Below are 7,603 nucleotides of genomic sequence, written 5' to 3'. Positions count from 1 at the left end.
GAGAATTAGTAAACTGGAAAATAGATATAGAGAAATTTCTCCAAATACACCATGAGACAAGGAGATGGAAAATAAGAGAGGTTAAGAAGCATGAAGGAGAGAATTAAAAGGTTGTATTTGGCCAGAGTCCCATCAAGAAACAAAATTTATCTGAGATGGTCCAAATAAACAGTCTATCATGAAGAAAATAATTGCAGAGGTGTGGGCAGAGTTAAGAAGACCAATAATAGATGTTGAGGCACCTGGAGACTCACTGTGGGGAAGCATTATCACCTGTCGGGTTGAAGAGGCAAGCTTAGGAAATAGCATTACCAGAGCCCAGTGAAAACTGTAGCTGTGGAGGAGGGGCCATTTGGCAGGACCTGTGATCATAGAGGGACACATCTATTAACAGGGACACAGCAGTGAAGCAAGGAGAGCATGAAAAAATACCATCTTCTCTCTCCCCCTCATTTCCTGTTGGTGTTTCCATCACCTAAACCCAACTGGAAACCAGAGGGTAAGGGAACCTGGGTAATAGGGAGACAGAATCCGAAAGTACAAAGCAGAGCACAGATGTCACGGATCTGAAGGCAAATGGAGATTAACCACCTTGTCCTGGATCATGGATTCAAGGCTTGCAGCCCTGGGAGTACACATGTACTGTTTGAAGTTCTGAACACTTGGAGGATATTCTTTCCCAGTATTTTTCAGTGACGCTCCACCAGGGCTGTCACACTGCAGCAGTTCATTTCTATCTGGTACCTATGTATTGCTCACAATTATCTATAAATGAGGCCTCAGTTTTCTTCTTCCTCGGTCAATTGGCCATATGGAAATCACCAAGATGCTGCAAGTGTGGTCTAAGGCAATGCAATAGAACCACTGCCATGGAGACCTGAGCCACCTACTCATGCTTTCAGGAACTGCTCAAGTTTGGTACCGAATATACTATACCCTTCCATTTGCTGACACAGTGCTGTTGCGCACAGCCAACCTCATGGCTTGTGGGGTGCAATAACACCCAGCTCATGATGGACAGCTCTAGTCACAAGGTCAAATGTTCAGTTTCTACCAGGGCCCAGTAACAAGTCAAGAGCTGTTTCTCAAAAGGAAAACAGTTATTTGCAAAAGAGCTTTGCTCCAAATCCCCAGGAGTTTGTCCTGTGATTCTCCTATCAGGGCTTGCTGAAGGCTCCATACAGCATCTCCACCTGCCTTGGACATTTTAGGCGTATGTCCTGAGTGACAGAGCATCTTGCACAACAGCCTGAACTTGCTGCAACCCTTCTCTTGCTCGGATCCCCACTCAAAAGTGGCAACCTTATGAATTCCTTTATAAAGGGTCAAGGCAGCATATTCAAATATGCTATATACTACCTCCAAAGGGGCCTGTCCAGTATTTTAATGCTTTCCTAGAGTAGGAGGTGCACGGTGCTGCAATCTGTTTTCACTTTGATGGGAATAATCAACATGCCTCAGACCACCACACTCCTAGAAATGTCACATGCTCAGCATGTTATCCACACAATGGACTAGTTTTATGTTTTGTGGGATGTTGTGATTATCAAGATCCATGAAGCCTTGGTTATGACCGAATAGGAGAGTTGCCACAGACCTAAGCTAAAATAGTGAAGATGTACTGCTGCCCCTGCTATGCAAAAGCAAACTCCTTCCAGAAATGCCTGCTAACCAATATAGGGGGAAAGGTATTTTCTAGATCAATGGCTCCATCCCAAATAACAAGGGTCATGTTGATTTACTCTGGTAAGGATAATACATATGGAAGAGCATTAGCAGCAGTTGATTAAATTTACTATACCCTCTAAATGGGTCTCATTCTTTTAGACTTGTTTGCATTTTGCACAAGCCAAATAAGCAAGTTAAACTGAGAGATAATAGGAAGTAACCTGTGTGGTAGAATGTATCACTATTTCTGAAATATTCTGGTTCCTTCCCTTTGGAAGAATCATACTTCCCTAACCCCATGCAGTCTTGCCCACGTGACTTGCTTTAGCAAACGAAATGTGAGCAGACGTGATATGTGTCACTTCTGGAGAGAAGCTTTGAGAGCTGATGTGTGCTTTGCTGTGATGAATTTTTTCCCCTCTTTCACAAGACTAGCAATGTCCCAGATAGAGGCTGCTCCACAGCCTGCATCTTGGAGTGAAGCCAAAATGGAAAACAGCCTCAGTCAAACTGCAACAGACACAAAGCATGAGCAAGACATTATTAACCTTCATTGTCATCTATCCCTGAAATTTCTAGTATTGTTACCAAAGTATAATAAAATGGCATGACTCAACACATACAGTCCCCAGACACTACCATCAGTTCAGAGTCAGTGTTCGGTGATCCCAAAATAGTCCCAAGTATTTTCCTTTCCCTGGCAATGGCCACAGGTCTCTTGGGGTTTGAGGAAAGATTTTTAGTACATATTGCAGCAATGTCAAAGGGCTCCAGGCCTGTGAACTTGTTCAGGTCTTAGAACTGGGTGAGAGCCTCTTACTATGGTGACTCAAATTAGATCTCTGCTTACCTGATAATTTCCAATTATGTAAGTCAACATATACTTTATTAGGCTGGCCATATATTTCCTTCCTAGAGACACCACCAAACATCCTCACAAGTCAAAGCATGCCTTTTGCCACTGTGGCCCCGCTGTCTATCCTAGTAACTATGCCCAAAGTGTCTCTGGTGTTAAATACTGTCACGTGGTCTCTAAAACCAGGGAGCCCATTTAAATGGCAGCCCAGCATGCAGAGGACACCCATTGCAAAGCTTCTGAAGGAAGATGGTGCATTCCTCAGCACATTTCTTCATACCTCATTGAAGGGAGTATCCTCTGGGCCCCATTGAGGGACACAAAGGATGAATTTTTCATCATCTTGATGTGGAGGTCCACATGATACAAAATAATGGCTGCACAAGCCATGTTCGCACCAGGAGTGAGTGACTAACACTTCCTGATTTGTAGCACCTGTCAGTATCTGTAGTGTAAGTACTCCCATCAAGGCCAATGTCAAACTATCAACAAGACATCACTTAATACGAGGTTGGGAAGAAGACACGCAATAGCGCATTATTGTATAGTATTTCTACCATACAGATACAATAGATGGAAATAACCTCAGGAGCACAGGTACTAGTAAAATAATTAGGAAGTGGTGAACCTTATGTATATATTACCTTTGTCTTGAATATAGTGTATTTAACTATAAGTTTATATAATTTAATTTTTAGTAATGTCTGTAATACCAACTCACAAAATGCTGGACAATGTGGCAATCTGTTCTTGCGCACTGCTGAACCAGCTCCAGAACACCACTTTCCTGCCCTATTTGTGAGATCTGCCCTCGTCTCCAGCTGCCCGACCCCTTGGCATATAATCACAGCTGAGGCACGGCGGGCAAACTTTTCCCAAGTTACTTGGCCACGGTCACCAGTATCGCAGGACTCAAAAGCAACTGAGTATTGGATCACTCTGTAGCATGCTCAGTGAAGCCTTGCCTTGTGCATAGATACAGGGATGCTTAGGAATAGCACTTTAGAGAGATCTAAACAGCAATCATTCACTGTTGGTATTTGGCTTTGTTCCTTATCTGAAAGGATAAGGGAATAGGCTGGTTGAATGAAAGATATTTGTTTCACACATGGTAGTTTCTCTTTCTAATCAGTTCAGAAAATTGCAGGAACCCCTGACAATATGAACGCTCCGAAGTATTCAGATGGAAGTTGGAGCTCCGACCTTCCAGCTTGGGCCTGTACTGGGGCCACAAGGATGCACAGTGCTAAACGAATTCAGGAATCAGATCCACTCAAAACCATTCGTCTCAAAACAGTTCTGGAGATGGACAGTAGTGATGGTCGCACAACAATGTGAATGTGCTTAATGCCACAGAACTATACACTTAAAAATGGTTAAGATGGTAAATTTTATACTATGTATATTTTACAATTTTAAAAACATTCATCTTGGCCTGAACTGAACACTAATTGAGAAAGGTTTTGATTTCTTTGAGCACAGAAATATCAGCAGGCTGAGAACTAACTCGTTCTTCTCAAGAAGCACAGAGTAAGCCATTGCATGGACAGACCGTAGTTTTGTGAAGCAGGGATCCTTACAGACATAGAGGTTGTTACACTTTCTTGTTTTTGCTTCTCTTGGTTTTATTATTTACATCAAGCTTTTGAGAAACAGATTTACACACTGTGTTTGTCTTGAATTCCCCTGTTTTGCTACAGAAACTTATAATTTACCAAAAATTTACCCCTTCCCATTTTCCCAGCTGCTGGTTTAAAAATAAATATCCTGGATTTAAAACCAAATGTGCCTAACAGGTGCTGCCACCCAGCTGAGAGCTCCACTGCTCGCAGGCATTTGAGACACACCAGCAGCCAGCTGTTCTCACTGCCCTTCCTCTGCAGTCAACCATGTAAGCGTGCGTCATTCGATCTCTTAGGAGAATTGATGCCAAAAGTCTCCCCCACTTTTAGGGCAGTGAAACTATTCAGTATGATACTACAATGATGGATACGTTTCATCATACATATGCCCAAACCCAAAGAATGTACAATCAAGAGTGAACCTTGAGGTAAACTTATGGACTTTGGGTGACGATATACGTCAAAGTAGGTTCAATTCTAACAAACGCACCACTCAGGTGGGGGATGTTGATAATGAGGGAGGCAGGTGGGTAAATGGGAATTTTTGTACCTTCTACTCAATTTTGCTGTGAACCAAAACTGCTCTAAACAATAAAGTCTATTAAAAAAAAAGGTTCCTGCTTTTCCCCAATTCTAGTTCTTTAATAAACCACTATGTTTAATTCAAATGTTAAGAAGACAGACATCCAGAGAATACTTTCAAGTAAAAAAATTAATGAATCAAGTTGACATTTAGTTCACTGGCTGTTTTCTGTCAACCAGGTGTCCCTGCCTAGTCCACAGTTGACCAAGGATCCCTGCTCCTGCCTCCAGCAACACCTAATGCTGGAAGGAGTGAAGGAACTTAACAGTTGGCCACACTGATGTCAGACTGCTGGTGTTCGAATGTCCAGGCTGCCTTGCAAAGCCAGCCCGCGATTCAAATTCACTGGCCTTGTTGGAGCTGCAGGGTATTTCATATAATGGGAGGAGTGGAGGGTCACACAGGTACCAGGTAATAAACAAGATGACTCCTCTCCATGCAGACAGACATGTCCATAGTCACTTGCACAAACACTATTTCTACTCCAGCCTTCTGGACTCTCTGGAGTTTGCCTTTGTTTAAATGTTTCTATTTATCTGAAACAACCACAAATCATTTTTATAGATTACTCTAGTTTATTACATAAAGGAAACAAGGTTTAGGCACATATTCCAACAAGTTTAAATAAAGAGCTTGAAATAGAAAAGCTTTGTGACAAATTTCTACTCTTTATATAATGTATACCGTTTCTAGCACAGGAATAAATACGGCGAACAGGAGCCATTTTGTATAGTATGGATCAGCAACATTTCTCATCGATGATTACACAAATCATAAACAAAAAAACAAACAGAAAAAGCCATTTTCTTCAACTCAGTTATAAAAGCTAGATACCCTGTTGCCATACTGAAGCACTCTCCAAAGGCAGGGACAGACTTGTAGCCACACCTCTGAAAACAAGGGGACCAAGTCTTCCAATTCTTTAAGTTGTTTCTTGGTTAGAAGGTTCAACCATGGCATTACCTCTTTCAAGACACATAAAAAGCAGGTTAAGAAAAAAAGCAAGTTAACATCCTGTTCTATAAGGCACTTAATACATCTATATTGAAGAAGTATTATATTTTTGTCTTAAAACATGCTTATGTTTTATAGTGAGGTTTGAATTTCTTTTCATCTTGGTATGAACATGTACATATAATTTAAATAAACTGGTAATGATGAACATTGTCTGACATTCACTCTTTATACAGTCTTCAAGATGAACTTGCTTCTACCGTTTTAGAAATTACATGTACTCTTGAAAAAATTAAATGTTTTCTACATTTAAAAAAAAAGAGTGGTTCATAAAAAGCAATCCTTTAAATTCAAAGAACTCAAAAGTGAAAGCCTCTCTATAGAAAGTCCTTATCAGTGGAATGTTTTTTGTAAGAAGAAAGAATCTCTTAACGGGTGGTTCAGTGCCAGGAGCCATGCCTGAATGCGTTCAGGAGTCCTCTACTGCCATCTAGCGCCACCCAGGAGAGGTGGACTTGATTGATCTGAGTCTTTAAGCTGTTCGCACCTAACCCTTCTTTCTTCCTCTCTTTTCAATGACTTTGTCTTAGCTCTTACTTTTGCAAATAAAATTCTGCTGCACACAGGATACATTAATGAAGAAGGCAAGGTGAAAATGGCTTGAAGGAAAAATCGCCTGAGCGCCAAGAAAAACCTGCACTCCTTCTATTCTATCTCAACAAAGTAAAGAGCCCCAGGGGCTGGGCAAACTGGAAATACTGTAGAAGTGGTCTAGCCTGGAGCCCCAGTTAGTGTGTATTTAACGTCCTTCTCAAAGGGTAGAACTGAAGGAATCCAAGTAAACAGATTCCCTTTCCTGGGGCTGCCTTCCAGAAGCTTAAAGTTCTCCGGGCTCTCACAGTTACCTTTTGTTTTGAAAAGAACAGATGATGACAATAAAGAAGAGGGAGAATGATTTATCATGTCTTTAGAAGCAAAAAGAAAAACAGTATGTACCTCTTATCAGAATAGATAAACAAACAGATACACTACAGAAATCATTTTTAAAATTTCAAGCAGGTATTTTCCATCCAAACTAACTAGGAAGTCCAAGACAGGAAATATTTTAACAAATACGACATGAACTAAAGTAAAAACTGGAAATCTGGAAAAACCAACGCTTCCTCTTTAATTCACTAGCGACATTTTGCTAAAGAAAATGTATTAAATCCTTGAACAGTGTTCTTTCTTTAACACGGTCTTTAACAAAGGGCTTCACACGATTCCCACGAGAAACCCACAATACGACTCTCTTCTACACACACAGTTTATTGAGAAATTATAGCTATATGACAGCAGGATATAAACACACTTACCTTTCAAGTCACGTAGCAGCAACTACTATCTTTTCTTCACTTGACCCTTTACATCAATAGATGTTGTTATCTCCATCTTACAGAGTAGGAAATAAACTTTGCTAAAAATCATAGAGCTAGGCCAGGCACAGTGGCTCATGCCCGTAATCCAGCACTTTGGGAGGGTAAGGTGGGAGGATCGCATGAGCCCAGGAGTTAGAGACCAGCCTGAGCAACACGGTGAGACCCCATCTCTACAAAAAACCAGAAAAACTGGCCAGGTGTTTTGGCACGTGCCTGTAGTTCCAGCTACTCAGGAGGCTGAGGCAGGAGGATGGCTCAACCCAGGAATTTGAGGTTGCAGTGAGCTATGATGACACCATTGTACCCTAGCCTGATCAACAGAGCAAAACCTTGTCAAAAAAAAAAAAGAAAAAACCCAAAGAACAAAAAGCATGGGGCTGATAACTGATATTACCAAAGTCTGAAAACAAGCTGTTTGAAAATACTTCCCACCAGTACAGACCTTACAACCCTCAAAGCCAACACGTAACATCACCATGAATTTAGATATTGATACAGTGTA

This window comes from Propithecus coquereli, unplaced genomic scaffold (assembly GCF_000956105.1).
Source record: "Propithecus coquereli isolate 6110/MARCELLA unplaced genomic scaffold, Pcoq_1.0 Scaffold11, whole genome shotgun sequence".
Classification (NCBI taxonomy): domain Eukaryota; kingdom Metazoa; phylum Chordata; class Mammalia; order Primates; family Indriidae; genus Propithecus; species Propithecus coquereli.
The sequence above is the reverse complement of the archived record's forward strand: the minus strand, read 5'-3'. Positions refer to the sequence as shown.